The 15,445-nt window shown below is 47.6% G+C and overlaps 1 pseudogene; it reads right to left on the bottom strand.

Moving 5' to 3' along the window:
• LOC127692807 (40S ribosomal protein S2-like) overlaps positions 1-11,814 on the bottom strand; it is a 61,664-nt pseudogene extending 49,850 nt beyond the window's left edge.
• Between the last annotated feature and the right edge of the window lie 3,631 nt (positions 11,815-15,445).

Raw genomic sequence — 15,445 nt, 5'->3', positions numbered from 1 at the left:
CAGAGGGCTGGAAAGATGGCTCAGAGGTTAAGAGCATTGACTGCTCTTCCAGAGGTCCTGAATTCAAATCCCAGCAACCACACAGTGGCTCACAACCATCTGTAATGGGATCCCATGCCCTCTTCTGGTGTGTCTGAAGACAGTGACAATGTACTCACATATATAAAATAAATCTATGCTAAAAGGAAAAGAGAAAGAAAGAGAGAAAGAAAGAAAGAAAGAAAGAAAGAAAGAAAGAAAGAAAGAAAGAAAGAAAGAAAGAAAGAAAGAAAGAAAGAAAGGAAAGAAGGAAAGAAGGAAAGAAGGAAAGAAGGAAAGAAGGAAAGAAGGAAAGAAGGAAAGAAAAAGAATGGAAGAAAGGGGAGGGAGGTAGGGAGGGAGAGAGAGAGAAAGAGAGAGAGAGAGAGAGAGAGAGAGAGAGAGAGAGAGAGAGAGAGAGAGAGAGAGAGGGAAATCTTGCTTCTGCCTGTCATGTTGAGTGTGGCATTTTCTCTGCTGCTTCTCTGAAAGGTCACTTCACCCAGAGTCAGGCATGGAACACCAGAGTGAGCACGGCCAGCCACCCTCTTACGCCTGTCACAGTCTCATCTTTGGATCCCCTCATAAAACCCAGCCTGGAATGGGTTTCACTGATGCCTGAATTAAGCGGCCACAGGACTCGATTCCAGAACTGTTTAGGAAGGCAATTAATTTATGGTCAATTAACTCTGGTGTTAACCAGCTAGCTTAGGCTCACCTGTGATGCGTGAAGTCTAAACAGAGGAGGGGGAGGAGGGGGAGGATTTGCCCTGACAGGTGACACAAATGGAGGACTGACAAATACGGAGAAGTTATCCAAGGAAACTCTATCCAGCTTGGGGCAGCAGGAAGAATGGAGAGGGCCAGCTTGTCTGGGGGACTGCAGTGGGGTTAGCCAGCAGCCCTGATTGCTGACAGACCCCCTCTTGCATCAGAGGCTATCACTGGTAAGGTCACTCATGGTTCAAACTTTCCCTGGAAGGGACACCTGAGTGTGTGTGTTCCTACTCCAGACCCCATGTGGCCTGACAGCGCTGGGCTGGGGGCAGAGACAAGTCTGCAGTGCTCTCCTGAGATCCATGCCGAGTAAAGTCGGCAGGGCAAGGCTGGAAGACGCTGGTGAGATGGTGACAAGGAAACTTTACCCCTCCAGGTACAGATGTGACATGGTCCCCCTACCTGCTAGACATCACCGGTCAGTAAGATGCCCATAACTAGACTGTTCTCCCTGGGGCTGGATGACCAGGGGCCAACGGGTCACTGCCCCACTGGGAGCCAAGGTATACAGGCTGCACCACGGCTATGCCCACTTGCTTGGTATCATTTATAGTTGCTAATTCTACCATCCTGGCACGGTTACTGCGGCCAGGCCCTGAGGCCCACCAGCAAGACCTTCTCCATAGCCCCATTTTTTTGTGGTTGTTGAAATGTACTGTGACCCAAATAAACTTAGTTCTTTTTAAAGACATATTTTTATTTTTAATCATGTGTGTGAAGGATACTAGTGTACAGAGACCCAAAGAGGCCAGCCTGGGGCATCGTATTTCCTATAGCTGGACTTTTGGGCAGTCGTCCCGCAGCTGCGTGATGCGGTTGCTGGGAACCAAACACCAGTCTTCAGGAAAAGCTGTGAGCAATCTTAGTCACTGAACGGTCTTCTAGCTCCTGAGTGAGCCCGTGTCTGCTTGCTCCATACCAGTCATGCTCGAAGGTTTCTCTCAGTGGCCTTCTGGGTGTGACCCTGCTTGTCACACATGAGTGCCCTTTTCAGTGTTTTCACAGATGCCCCCATCACACTCACATGTGGGAGCCAGACTAAGTGAGGAGTCCCACCTGCAGGGCGTGAGAGGGGTACTGTGCTGCCCCCTCCAGAAACTGCCCTGAGGCTTGACTCTGTTTCTTGTAAATAAGATGAGGTGTATTAAAGTTACTGGATCGGGGCCAGGAAAACCTGAGCAAAGGAAATACTTTGTGGGGGATTTACTGTGGAGAGCGATCCAGCAATATCCTCTCAGCGGGAGCGGTGGCCTGGCTCTAACAAGATGAAGTCTGATCGGGTTAATTGCTCAGCCTGGTCCTCACAGCAAGACAACAACAGGGCTCTGAGCTGCAGCTGATGGAGCTCCAGCCCAGAGGAGGCTTAGGGGAGTCACTGTTGAGTCTCTGCTCGACGGGGCGCGCAGGCTGAGCCTCTACAATGATAAGCTTTTGTCTGTAAAACGGGGAAGATATCGTAGCGGGGGTTCAGTTCTCAATAAGTAAGAATAAAGGTGGAAACCGTTGTTTTAAAGAAGTGTTGAACAGTATAGAAGAAATGTCCAATTGCATTAATAATTACAAGCAAGATTGTGTGGGTGCATAACCCAGTATATATCACAGACAATACATATCATAGACAACTTACAAGAGCCAGAGACAACATTTGATTTTAAAGAGGCAGAAAAGGGTGTCTCAGCTCAATGTCGACAGAAATCCAGCGCCTGTGGCTAGAAAGCAGCTGCCATAATGCTGAAAAATCTGCAAATTCTTTACTTTCTCCATCTTAATTCTTCACAGCACATGCTCTGTGTCTCTCTCTGTCTTTGTCTCTCTGTCTCTTTCTCTCTGTGTGTCTCCCTCTGTGTCTCTCTTCTATGTCTAACTCTCTCTGTCTCTGTCTCTCTCTCTCCTCCCCCCCACCCAATGCTGGAACATAGTCATAGGGCAGAGTCTTTGATTAGTGTCTAGACCATTTCAGCCATGGCACAGGATTACTAAAGGCTTTTGGAAGGAAAAGGAAGCTCCCAAGTCTCCATGGTTCTAGCTAGAGCGAGTCCATCTGCATCCCCAAGTCCTGGGATAGACAGCTATGGCTCAGGATACTTCCCCTCCCCTCCTCTCTCCTCCCCTCCTCTCTCCTCCCCTCCCCTCTCCTCCCTTTCCCTCCTCTTTCCTCCCATCCCCTCTCCTCCCTTTCCCCCCCTTTCCTCTCCTCTCCTCCCCTCTCTTCCCCTCTCCTCTCCTCACCAAAGCCATGGGGAAATGAAAGTCAGGGCTTTTTTTTTTGTGTGTGCTATGTTTTTGCTATGGTTAATTTTAATGTTGTTTAATGTTGGGTGTATTTGAGAGATTACTAAAATCTTCTCTCACTCTCTTGCCTCTTTTTCCACTCCCACAGTGTAGACACTCTTCATTTAGATGCCCCGTAGACTACAACTTCCTACAGCAGACAGAGTCAGGTACTTGTGTCCTGGATCCATAGGCAGTCACCATGGAAGAAAACCCTGAAATCCTTGTAGTCATCCATGCCGTGTTTGTGTGTTGTTGCTTCTGGTCCCAGAGCCTTCCAAGGCATTGAACAAGGGACTTGTCATGCAAGCCTAAGGACCTGAGTTGGAATCTCCAGGACTCAGAGAACTACAAATCTGTAATTCTAGTGCTCTTTTCTACTGGGAGATGAAGGCAGAGACAACAGAATCCCCAGGAATTCACTGGCCGCCTAGCCTGGAATATGCAACTGTAACCAGACACTCCATCTCAAACAAGGTGAAGGTGAGGATTGTCACTTGAAACTGTCCTCTGATGTCCACAAATACTATGGCACTATGTGCCCCCACAGACACACACACAGACACACACACACACACACACTCATACACACACACACACATATACACACTACACACCTACTACACATTCACCACACACACAAACACCAACTACCCACACATGCACATACCACCACCCCCCACAACACACATACACGAAAACACCCCACACAAGTACACACCATACCACAAACACACACACACACACACACACATCAAAAACATACTGCACACCTACCATACACTCACCACACACACACAAATGCCAAATACCCACACATGCACATACCCACACACACACAACACATACACAAAAGCACCTCACACAAATACACACTATACTACAAATACACACATTCACAAACCATACTCACCACAAAAACATGTTCACACCACACACATACACACTTTTAAAGTAAAAGAAATGTTAGATCATCCTAAGGCCCTTTATTACAAGTTCAAGATGCTATACAATTCTTTAATTTAAATATAACCATGTCTGGGAGCCTCCCTCTTCAGTACAGTGACCCAGAGAGCCTGTAGAACGAAACTGCTTGCCTCACTCCATCAGCCTCAACTTGATGTCTTTGGATTGAAAGTCAAATCTAAGGAGAAATCAAGGTATTTTTTTCTAGAAATATTTAGGAAAAAATCCAAGGGTGGGGGTTACATCTGCTCCCCGACAGCACACGTGCAGGGAGATGCCGAGTATCTCACAAGCAGGAGAAGCAGCATTCTGGAGCAGTTCTCGGGCACTGCAAAGGCTGAGAACAGAACCTCTGGGAAAAAGCCAAGTACACACATTCAAATGCCCTTCCCACAGGCCTCTAGCAAATACTCCAAAAGAGAGGTGAGGGGCTGCAAAAGGCACAGTAAATGGCTTCCTCTGTAGCACAGGCCTGGAGAGAGATGTGGTCACAGACTCAGGAAAGGTGTGGTCCCTCTTGAACGTACTCCACAGAGACAGAAATATTTTGAACTTCATGGAAGGGGCATACAGCATGAGAAATGGTCCACTAGGCTGGGACAAGGTTGGGGCTAAGGCTGTATGCCTCTGGCTTGGGTAAGGAAGAGAGGAACATGGGCTAGTGTTTATTAAAGTCCTCACCCGCAGGAATAAAAACAGCATTTTCAAAGTCTCAGACTAAAGACTTGGTCATATAATTCTGCCTGAGACTAAGGACATGACCTGGTTTTCAAAACTAAGTCCTAGCTGGCATGACTGCCCATAAGGGGTCCTAGTTAGTTAGTTTCCTACATGGGTTCCCAGCAGGCTACAAGCTAAGCCATGATGGAGTGTTATTGGCTCCACCCTGATTTCAGATGCTCCTGACTCCACATTAGCTTAAGTAGCTTAAGGTAAACCAGGTACATTGCAGCCAGGATGGGGTTCTCTTAAAATTATGTTTAGGGTGTGTGTGTGTGTGTGTGTGTGTGTGTGTGTGTGTGTGTGAGAGAGAGAGAGAGAGAGAGAGAGAGAGAGAGAGAGAGAGAGAATACATTTGAGTGTGGGCACATGACTGCAATCACCTGATATGGGCACTGGGAACCAAACCCAGTCCTCTGGAAGAACAACAAGTGCCCTGAACAGCTAAGACATCTCTCTTTGCCTCAGATAGATTCAGGCGTGCTCTGACCCTTATATGCTGTCTTACTTAGGGTTTCACTGCTGTGAACAAAAACCATGACCAAGGCAACTCTTATAAGGACAACATTTAGTTGGAGTTAGCGTGCAGGCTCAGAGGTTCAGTCCATTATCATCAAGGTGGGAGCATGGCAGCATCCAGGCAGGCATGGTGCAGGAGGAGCTGAGAGTTCTACATCTTCATCTGAAGGCCAATAGGAGAAAACTGACTTCTAGGGTTCTAGGATGAGGGTCTTAATTCCTCCAACAAGGCCACACCCTATAATAGTGCCAGTCCCTGGGCCAACCATATTCAAACCATCACATATATCTTGTCTTCTGTCCCAAATAGTGAATATCTAACCAGAATGATGCTAGCCAGAAGCATGCGGCCGTACTCCCTCCTCACTGGTCTCTGTAATGCTGGATCTATCTGTTTTCTTCTGTCTTAATGTTCCTTGGGTTTGACCTCAGACCTTTGAACTGTGTTGCTTTGAAATGCCAAGACACAAAAAATTGAATCGCCCTGTCACTGCCCCCATCACCAGGCTGTATTACTGAGTAACAAGAAGGAAGCATGCAGGCTGAGGAAAATGGGGCAGGAGGAGTCTGGCCTGCAGCAGAAACACACAGAGATACCCCTGCTGCATGTAGAGCAAAAACCTTGAGGAACGCTCTCCAGTCTCCGGAAGTGCACAGTGATGAAGAAGAAACCTGGAGAGGGCAGTGATAGATGGAAAACAGCCCTAGCAACAAGAAAACCCAAATTTAACTCGGCTCCTGACTGTGGTGACTCAACCGCACACTAACAGGATAGGGAAAAACCATTACCCACCCGAGCATAATTCCCCTCAGATCAATCTCCATACGATGATAAACATTAACAGGGAGAAGATTTGAGAAAGTAAGACACAGTCATCATTTTCCAAGAGCCCAGGAAATCTACCAAATCAGCCTGTGATGACCCAGTTATTGCTTTTCCTCAGATATGAGACTTGAAATGAATATGATTATTAAGAAGTCATGGCTGAAGTGTGTGAACCAGCGGAGAATATCAGTATCAAGGTCAATCGCTACAGGAGCCAAAAGGAAATGCTAGACACTAAAAACTGAACCAATGGCACCAGAGACAGACCTCCCCACCCCCACACTCGCCCCCACCCCTCTGGGCTCATCAGCAGGTCTGAAATTTCTAATGAAAGAAGAAACAAGACTGAAGAGAGATACTAAAAGAGAAACAGGACATCCCTGAGGATACAATGGTAATCAGTGACCTCCACACCGACATTTACAATCATAGAGGGATAAAAGAGATGGAAGGGGCAGTGGCAGAAGAGATATCAGGGGGGAAGATGGCTGAGAATTTTCCAAAAATAGCTAAAGATCCAAAAGTATCAGAGGAGTCTCCCCTTGCTGGTGGGCTGCCTGGTTATATCTGTGAAGCACAGCCGGGTGTCTGAGCTACTCCTTAGGCATGCTGAAGGCACGGAAGTATGTAGTCTTAAGGTCACAGTGATGGCTGAGGTCCCCGAACGTCAACAAGTCTTTCCACCATGAAATGTGGAAAAGAGCAGCACACAGGGAAAGCCACGTGCAGAGGACTGATGTTTTAAACTAGTGAGAACCAGGTCAAAACTCTCCAAAAGTATCCATGTTGAGGGTGGGTCTTCCCTCCTCTCTGGAAACACCGGAACACACCTCTGGGTGTGTCTCTAAATCTCCTAATTGAGAATCAGGTGATTCTAAACCCAGTCAGATTGACAATGATGATGAACATTCACAGCCTCCTTAACTTTGAAAGCCATAATTAAATCCAATCCAGTTACTTCCATGTTCAAAATATACAGGCAGTGATTGAAAAGAAATACACACGTAAGCATATTTACCACAAACTCCATTTTTAGAAAAAAAAAAACTTCTCGCTCACAGTCTACCACTCGGTTTCATATCCTTTCGCTCTTAAATAAAACAGATCAACTCCTGGTTAATATTTACATCAATGCCACCAGACAGCTCTCGCAGGTCTGCCCGAATGCCAGATGGCTGCATGTTAAATACAGCTCAAGGAGGCTGTGCCTGCAGAATGACAAACACCCAGCTGTAAAGGGCGAGCTCCCGTCTGCTCACTTTATCAGACACCGCTCTGCAAACATTTTGGAGCATACAAGGGGCATTCCGTCAGGGTCCATTACCCAAAGCCCCTCCCAGGACAGCAGGACCCGACACCACCTCCAGGATTCCCACTGAGCTAGCAGCAGCAGAGCTCTGTGGCTGCAGGTCCCGATCCACACTTCATTCTGACCTGTCATTAAGGAGCCATATGTCCTGGGCAGGTTACTTCCTCTTCCTCCAGGCTCCAGTTCCTGGGGTATACAGTGAGGAATTGGGATTAGTTAAATATTTGTACCTGCCATCTGTCACACCCTACAGTTTTGATAATTGGTCGTTAGTTGTCTGGGAAATTGTGTGTGCAATCTGTGTCAATGCAAGGCCAGGTAGTGAGATCAGGAGAGCTTGCCCTGGCTGCCCTAGCTGGGCTTTGGTGCTGCGGATTGAATGGCGTTCAGTGTCCACCTGGTGGCGCTGTTTGGGAAGGTTTTATGACACAGATCCTGTTGGAAGAAATGGGTCCCTTGGGACAACCTTGTGGTGGAATAGCCAGGAGTACCACCCACCTGCTGTTCGCTCTCTAATTACGGGCATGCCAATGCAACATGTCTGACTGTTTTTTTTTTTCCATCCTGAAGCCCCGCCTCCACTGTCATGACCGGCTGTAGTCCCTCAAACTGTGAGCCCAAATCAAAAACAAACACCTTCCTTTTAGTTGCTTTTGCTTGGGTATTTGGTCACAGCAATGAGAAAGTAACTAATAAAGGAGTGGAGCTTTTAAGGCAGCCGATTAGATCTCTAGGATCAGGGAGATCTGTCTCCAGCTGGCACCTTAGGTCCCACAGGGTTGGGATGATCAAGAGTGGGCTGGTCACTGATTGGCTATCTCCAAGTGGTGCCTTAGTTCCTACAGGGCTGTGGTGGCGATCGAGAGTGAGCTTGTCCAATGAGCTGCCTCAGCTTGCTATCTTGCTTCCTCTCTCAACGTGGGAGCCCTGGTGCTTGGGTTCTGACTGCATGATGCCATCTGTCACATGGCACCGCCACGTAACCCTCACCGAGTGCCGATGCCCTGCCATTCAGACTTTGAAGCCAACAGAATCATGGCAATAGACTTTATACGTGATCTAGACATCCTATTAGAGAAAACACAAAACAGTAAGATCTATAGCAGCTCCCCCAGGCTCTGCCTCACTGCAATTTGCTCTGGCTGCCCCATCACAAACTCAAGTAAATTGCACCAAGCCTAAAATGGACTATGTGAATCCTTTCCCAACCTTTGGGCTTGTAAGAAAAGGGTGAGGACACTATTGAACAGCATCCCATGCTGGGCTTGGACGAATCAAGTGCCTGGATCACATCCAAGCTCTCCCAGCCTGGACCAGTCATGCCAACAGTTAACCACACTGCCACAACTTAGGTAGGACTCAATAAATGTAAACTATTGATACTATTATCAACCTTTAGCATGGAATTATCAAAACATTACAATGATGCAGACGGTCAGCACTTGGAGAATAAATGTCTGTGGCATCAAGGGGGAACTCTAGGTCCCACATCATTCGAGGAACAGCATAGCCCCCTCTGAAGAAACACAGGGGGCTACACAGCCACAAAGGCATCTCCTGCAGGAGGACCTAATTGAGGACTGCCTGAGAGAACAAGGATTGCTGACACAGACAATGTCAGCCAATCAGGAACTGCTGTTTAAAAGAGATGCTTTCTCGGGACCAATGGGGCGTGGGTGGAGGGTATTAAAGGAGCTTGCAACGGCGTTCAGAGGAGCTTGCCGCGGCGTTTCTCGCCTTCTCTCTGGGAGAGCACATCCCATGATACCATCATGGCAGTCTGTTAGTAAAGAGTGTTATGATGGTGTCACACAGAGCTGACGCTGGAAGAAAGGAAGCTATTTTTTTGTCACTTCCCCCCAGTGCTCTGTGCTGGCTTCCATCACGCTAACCCAGATGTTGTTTTCAAGCTTCCAATTGCCGAGACCCTTTAATACAGCTCCGCATGGTGTGGTGACCCCCAACCATAAAATTATCTTTGTTGTTACTTCCCTTTAATTTTGCTACTGTTGTGAATCATAATATTACTTATTTTTGGAGACAGAGATCTGCTGAGGGGGTCATGGCACGCAGGCTGAGAGCCGCTGCTAACCATCCTCAATGCCTTCTGTCTGAGACGAACAACCACAAGTAGCTCAGCAAGTCGGGTGCTGTCAGAAAAGGCCCGGGCACTATGGCACCAAATGGAACAGACACCTGACAGATTAGGATGCTAGAGTATGTGGCAATGCATGGATGGAGAGCTACAGAATGGGTGGGGATAGGAGGTTAGGAACAGACGGAACCATCTCCCAGGGAGACCTGCAGACTAGGGTACAAGCCCACAGTGTTTCCTTCCAGAGGCAGTTCCTTTCCAGGCTCAGCTCACCTCCCTGCCGAGCTGGGCTAAACCACAGAGAGACTTCACGACCATGTGTTCCTTGTCTCCCTCCCCTCCCCCAGGGTGGGAGTGGGGGTCTGCTTGGAAACCTCTGGGCTGGGACCCGCATCCGGAAAGTCAGCTAGCTCATCTTGGAAAGCACTGGCACAGTCTGTGTCTTAGATAAGCTCGAAGATCGAAGATGGTTTATGTTTGCCCAGTAGGGCTCATCTTTCTCTTCTTCAGGGCGTTGCTCTGTTGATGGTGGCACCCCGTAAACTAGACAGAAAGTCACAAGCAGAGAACAGGGGACCAGTCTCCCTTTGCTTTTTCACCCACTACCAAGCCTTTCTTCCCCACACATCCATATTCTGAGACCCTCCCAGAGGGGTCTTTGCAGGAGGGCAGGAGACAGCGGAAATGACCTTCTACTGATTACTCTCTCAGGAAAGTTTCAACAGGTGCCAAGATGGCCACACACCCAGGGTGACATGTTGTGGCAGGCGCTTCATGTTCCAATATAGAAGCCGACAGACAACCAAGAAAGGCTGAATACAGCTGGCCCGTGAGAGTCTCAGAATCCGGCCGTGTGAAGCCCACTGCAGCTGGGCCCCTGAGCTGGTTTGGAAATATGACTGGTATTTCCTCCTTGTGTTCGAGGAAGCTGGAATTTTAATTTATGGAGGTGCTGAGCCAGCCCTGCCCCCACATGTAAGCAGTGTCCCCCATCACCAGAGTCCATGCTCAAGCTGCACACCTTATGCTCCAGGCACACTCATACCCGGCAGTCTCATACCACACACACACACACACAAACTCACAGTTGGACAAGCTCACTTGCACTCCCCCACACACCAGAAACACACGTGGGGGGCGTGGGGAGGAGGGAAGGGACAGAGAGAAAGAGCTGTGAAAAGCCAAGGAGGAAGAGAGTCAAAGCTATCCCTGTGTCAGCAGAGATGCCATTCATTTGGGCCCAGCACTGTCAACACAGACTTCCTGGCTACCTGGGACTGTGCAGGGACAGCACTCATTGTTGACTCAAAACAGCTTGGACAGCCTTCACAGTAGATCCTGAAGGCCACTGGACAATCTAGTTCTCATCAGGCTGTTTGGTAGAGTTATTGGGGTTGGAACTAGGAGGCAGTTGTCCTGTGTGATATGGATTATATGTTGGTTATGAGATAGGAGGTATGTTTGAGTGGTATGGTGGGTTTCAAACTATGTGTCCACACAAGTTAATTTGTATGTGTATTTGGGTATTTGGGATAGATAGATAGATAATAGATACATACATACACACACGAACATACATACAGTGTCCATGAAGGTGATGATGTCTGTGTAATGTATATGATTGTATAGAGATACATTGTGATATATGTGATCATGTGTGGCAGCATGTGTTTGATATATAATGAGTCACATATATGTTTGAGGGGTGTGATAGATCTAGTGTGTGTCTACATAAGTGATACCTGTGTGTGTAATAGATGTGGTGTGTGCTGTGCCTGTGTGTGCAAGACAGTTGTGGTGCTTGTGTCTGTGTGACGGGTAAGGTATGCGCCTATGTCTGTGTAACAGGTGTGGTGTATGCTGTACTTCTGTCTTTGTGATAGCAATGGTGTGTGCCTGTGTCTGTGTGCACATGAATAGACCAATACCCAGACCAGTATGACCAAAGGATTCTGGGAAGATAATTTCCCCCTAACTCCAATTTTCCAGGTTTTTCCTGTTTTCAGATTTTTTTTTTTTCTCTGACTGTCTTTTTGCAGCTTGGCCCTAACCCAATGGTGAATTTCTTTTCTGGAAGTAGAAATTATCTAATCAATAGACTTCTGAGCAACATCAGCAAATTCAATTTAAGAGCAGATTAAAGTTCAAATTTTCCCATCAACTTCTACCAACACATTAGACTGTGAAATGTCAAAACAGCTCGCCTGCCACTGAGCGAAGCACCTTCGCTTTGCTGGAGAGGGCATTTCTTAGCTGCGCTGGCAGCAAGGCAATCCGAACGTCAGAGTCCTCTCCCTGCAGAGCTTCCGGCATGCCCCAACAGCCCCAATCCAGAGCTTCCTTCCTCCCAGGAACCTTGGCTTCCTTGTCAAGTGTGTCTATGAGACCCAGCCCTCAAATATTCTACAAAGGACTCCCACTGAAAACAAAGAGTGTCTCGTTAGTTTTTGTCAACTTGACACACCTGGAAAGAAGAATTGCCTACATCGAAACGGCCTGCGGGCAAGTCTGTGGGGTGGTTACATGATTAATGATTGATGTAGGAGGGCATAGCCCACTCCAGGGGGCACCATCCACAGGCTGGTGTCCTGAGCGGCATAAAAAGACTAGCTAAACAGGAGTCTGGAAGCAAGCCAGTGAGCAGTGTTCCTCCGCGACCTCTGCTTGCCTGGAGTTCCTGGCTTCCTTCAGTGGTGGACTGCAGGCTGTAAGATGAAATGAATCCTTTCCTCCTTTGGTTGCTTTTGGTCATGGTGCTTATCACAGCAACAGAAAAGCAAACTTGAACAGCATCAAATGCCAGTACCACGGAGTAGAGAGCTGGCAGGTCACAAGCCATCATGCCAAAGTCGGGTTTGTGTGAGCCGGTCCTGCTCACACCCTGACATGCTTCAGACCAGCTCCCTCTGGGCAATGGTGGGGTCAGGGAAAGGCCTACTCCCTGAGGTCGATACTGATTCACAAACATCAGAGCTGTTTCCAGGCAAAATGTCCAAGAAGGAGGTCAAGGAAGACTGACCATGGCCCAAATGGGCACCAGGGAGTTAGCAGCCTGACTGACCATCTACAGTTGGCCACTCTCTGACCCTCTGGGCTCCAGAGTGGCCTATCCTATGGGAGCCCTGGGAAAGCAGGAAGCCAGGGAGAGATGGGTCCCTGCTCCCTCAAACAGACTCTCCATTGGCTAGCCGCCCTCCCGTTCACTGATCTCAGTTAATTGGATGCCTGTAAGGAAATAATAATCTGTCACTTTGTTGCCTTTATATTGACACACTAGCAATCCACATTCAAATAATGGATTTGTATCTTTTTGTTTGTCAGCCTTTCCACACTGACCCAATACCAGTTCTACTCCAGGAAACCTCCAAGCTCTCAGCAGTGTGGTGGTTTGAATGAAAATGACCTCCTTACACCATAGCGTGTGATACTATTAGGAAGTGTGACACTCTCTTTCTGATGCCTGCCCATCCAGATGTAGAGCTCCCAGCTACTGCTCCAGCACCATGTCTGCCTGCATGACCCATGCTCCCTGCCGTGATGATAATGGACTAAACCTCTGAAACTGTAAACAAGCTCCCAATTAAATGTTTTCCTTTATAAGATCTGCTGTAGTCATGGTGTCTCTTCACAGCAATAGAAACCCTAACTAAGACAACACCACCCTGGGACTGCTCAGGTGTCCTCCTTCCTGGACTACAAACCTGCTTCTCAGCCTTTCCAGGAGATGACCATTATTGAATTACCTAGCCCCTGACATGTAAGTTGAACCAGAAAATCTTCTTTGATAATATATACGCATGCACCCCCAGTGACTCAGTTCTAGGAAGCCCTGCCCAACACATGTGTAAGAGATAAAATTTCCCTTCAAGGTATTCCTCATGTTTTATGGAACACTATCCCACTGTAAGTTTTGAAGGGTGCCTGCAACATTGGCTGCAGACCTACTAAACAGTAGACATGTATTTCTTACATTCCAAAAGACTGAAAATCTAAAAGCAAGGTGCCAGCAGGTTTGGAGTCTGCTGGGGACCTCTTCCTCTTCCTCTTCCTCTTCCTCCTCTTCCTCTTCCTCTTCCCCTTCCTCTCCTCCTCCTCCTCCTCCTCCTCCTCCTCCTTCTTCTTCTCCTCCTCCTCCTCCTCCTCCTCCTCCTCCTCCTCCTCCTCCTTCTCCTCTTCCTTCTCCTCCTCCTCCTCCTCCTCCTTCTTCTCCTTCCTCTCCTTCCTTCCTTCCTCTCCTTCCTCTCCTTCCTCTTCCTCCTCTTCCTCTTCTTCCTCTTCCTCTTCTTCTTTCTCTTCTTCCTCTTCTTCCTCTTCCTCTTCTTCTTCTCTGCAATTTCTCCAGCCCTGTACTTTCTTTTTTAAAAAAAATATTTTTTTTAATTTTTATTTATATGAGTACACTGCAGCTGTCTTCAGACACACACCAGAAGAGGGCATTAGATCCCATTACAGATGGTTGTGAGCCACCATGTGGTTACTGGGAATTGAACTCAGGACCTCTGGAAGAGCAGTCAGTGCTCTTAACCACTGAGCCATCTCTCCAGTCTTGGGGACTGCTTCTTTACAGGCAGTTCTTTTGTGCCCACATGGAGGAGGAAATTAACTAGCTCCCCGGGGGTTGTGGGGGTTACAAGGCAGTAACCCTCACAGCTCAATTTCACTGCCCCATGGCCCCACCATGGAGGTAAGCCATCAGCAAGAGAATCTGGGGACACAATTACTCAGTCTATAGACGAGAGATGACAGCATCTCCAGGTGCATTAATACCAGGGCACCATCGCCCTTTTCCCATCTTGATAAACTGCCCCTCGTCAGACTCGCCTCTGAGGACTCAGCCTGAGAACACATGTACAGATTGCAGGTCTCTCCAATGCATCCTGTTCTTACGGAGACCCCCGTTCGCACTGCTTCTGCAATTAAATGGGCATTCCACCCATATCCTTGGGGCACAACTCTGCCTGTGACCACTCCTGACCTTGAGATCACTTGAGTCGGTTCAGCTCCAAATAACTTCAACCAGCCCTCCCTCCTGCTCTGTCCCAGCTTCCCCCACATCCTCTTCCTTCAGAACTTTGCCGTCGGAACCTTTGTTCTGTTGACAGCTGGTACAGCCATTTTGACTCCTACCCTGCAGGGCAGTGGTTCTCAACCTATGGGTTATGACCCCTTTAGGAGTGGAACGACCCCTGTGGAAGGGTCATAGAAGTAGCAAATGACAGTGATGAAGGAGCAGTGAACTAATTTATAGGGGGTGTGGTTACCACAGCATCTAGGGAGTGACCCAAGACCTCAGCAGAACCAGGGATTATATCAAACCCTGTCTATATTATATTATTTCTTATAATGTATAAACACACACATATAATGAGGTTCAATTTATAATTTTCTATTTTATCTTAACAACTTCTGCAAACTTTTTTTTTTCCTTATTTAGTAGAGACCACAAAATGTCTTACATCATTTGGTTGCCAGCACCATTATTTGTATGCCTCGGGCCATTAAAGGTCACATGGTCACAGTGTGATAATGAAATGTTTGCTATATGACTATCAGGCAGGTAGAACATAACGCACAGATACAGTGGTCACAGTGGCGATTCACACCTTGTGTGGGACAGAGCAGGGCATCAAGAGACTTATCGCCCTACTCAAAACAGCATGCATTTTGAAAATCATGAGTTGCTTTTTTCAAGGATTTTCCACTTAGCATTTTTGGAACATAGTCGACTGAGCTTTAGTTGACTAAAGCTCAGGGAAGTAAAGCCACACATTTATAAGGTTGGGGGCTGCTATATCCCAAATTCACCATCCCTTCCCAGAATGCTATTACTAACCCCTGGCTTTAGTAAAACTGGTTTCCTCTCAAGGTTATTGCTTAACTTACAATCCTCTCTGTGATATTAATTTCATTTGCTGAAGCCATAGGCCACAAGGAGTGTGGGGAC

This window comes from Apodemus sylvaticus, chromosome 9 (genome assembly GCF_947179515.1).
Source record: "Apodemus sylvaticus chromosome 9, mApoSyl1.1, whole genome shotgun sequence".
NCBI classification, from domain to species: Eukaryota; Metazoa; Chordata; class Mammalia; order Rodentia; family Muridae; genus Apodemus; species Apodemus sylvaticus.
This window is presented reverse-complemented; position numbering and strand designations above follow the sequence as displayed.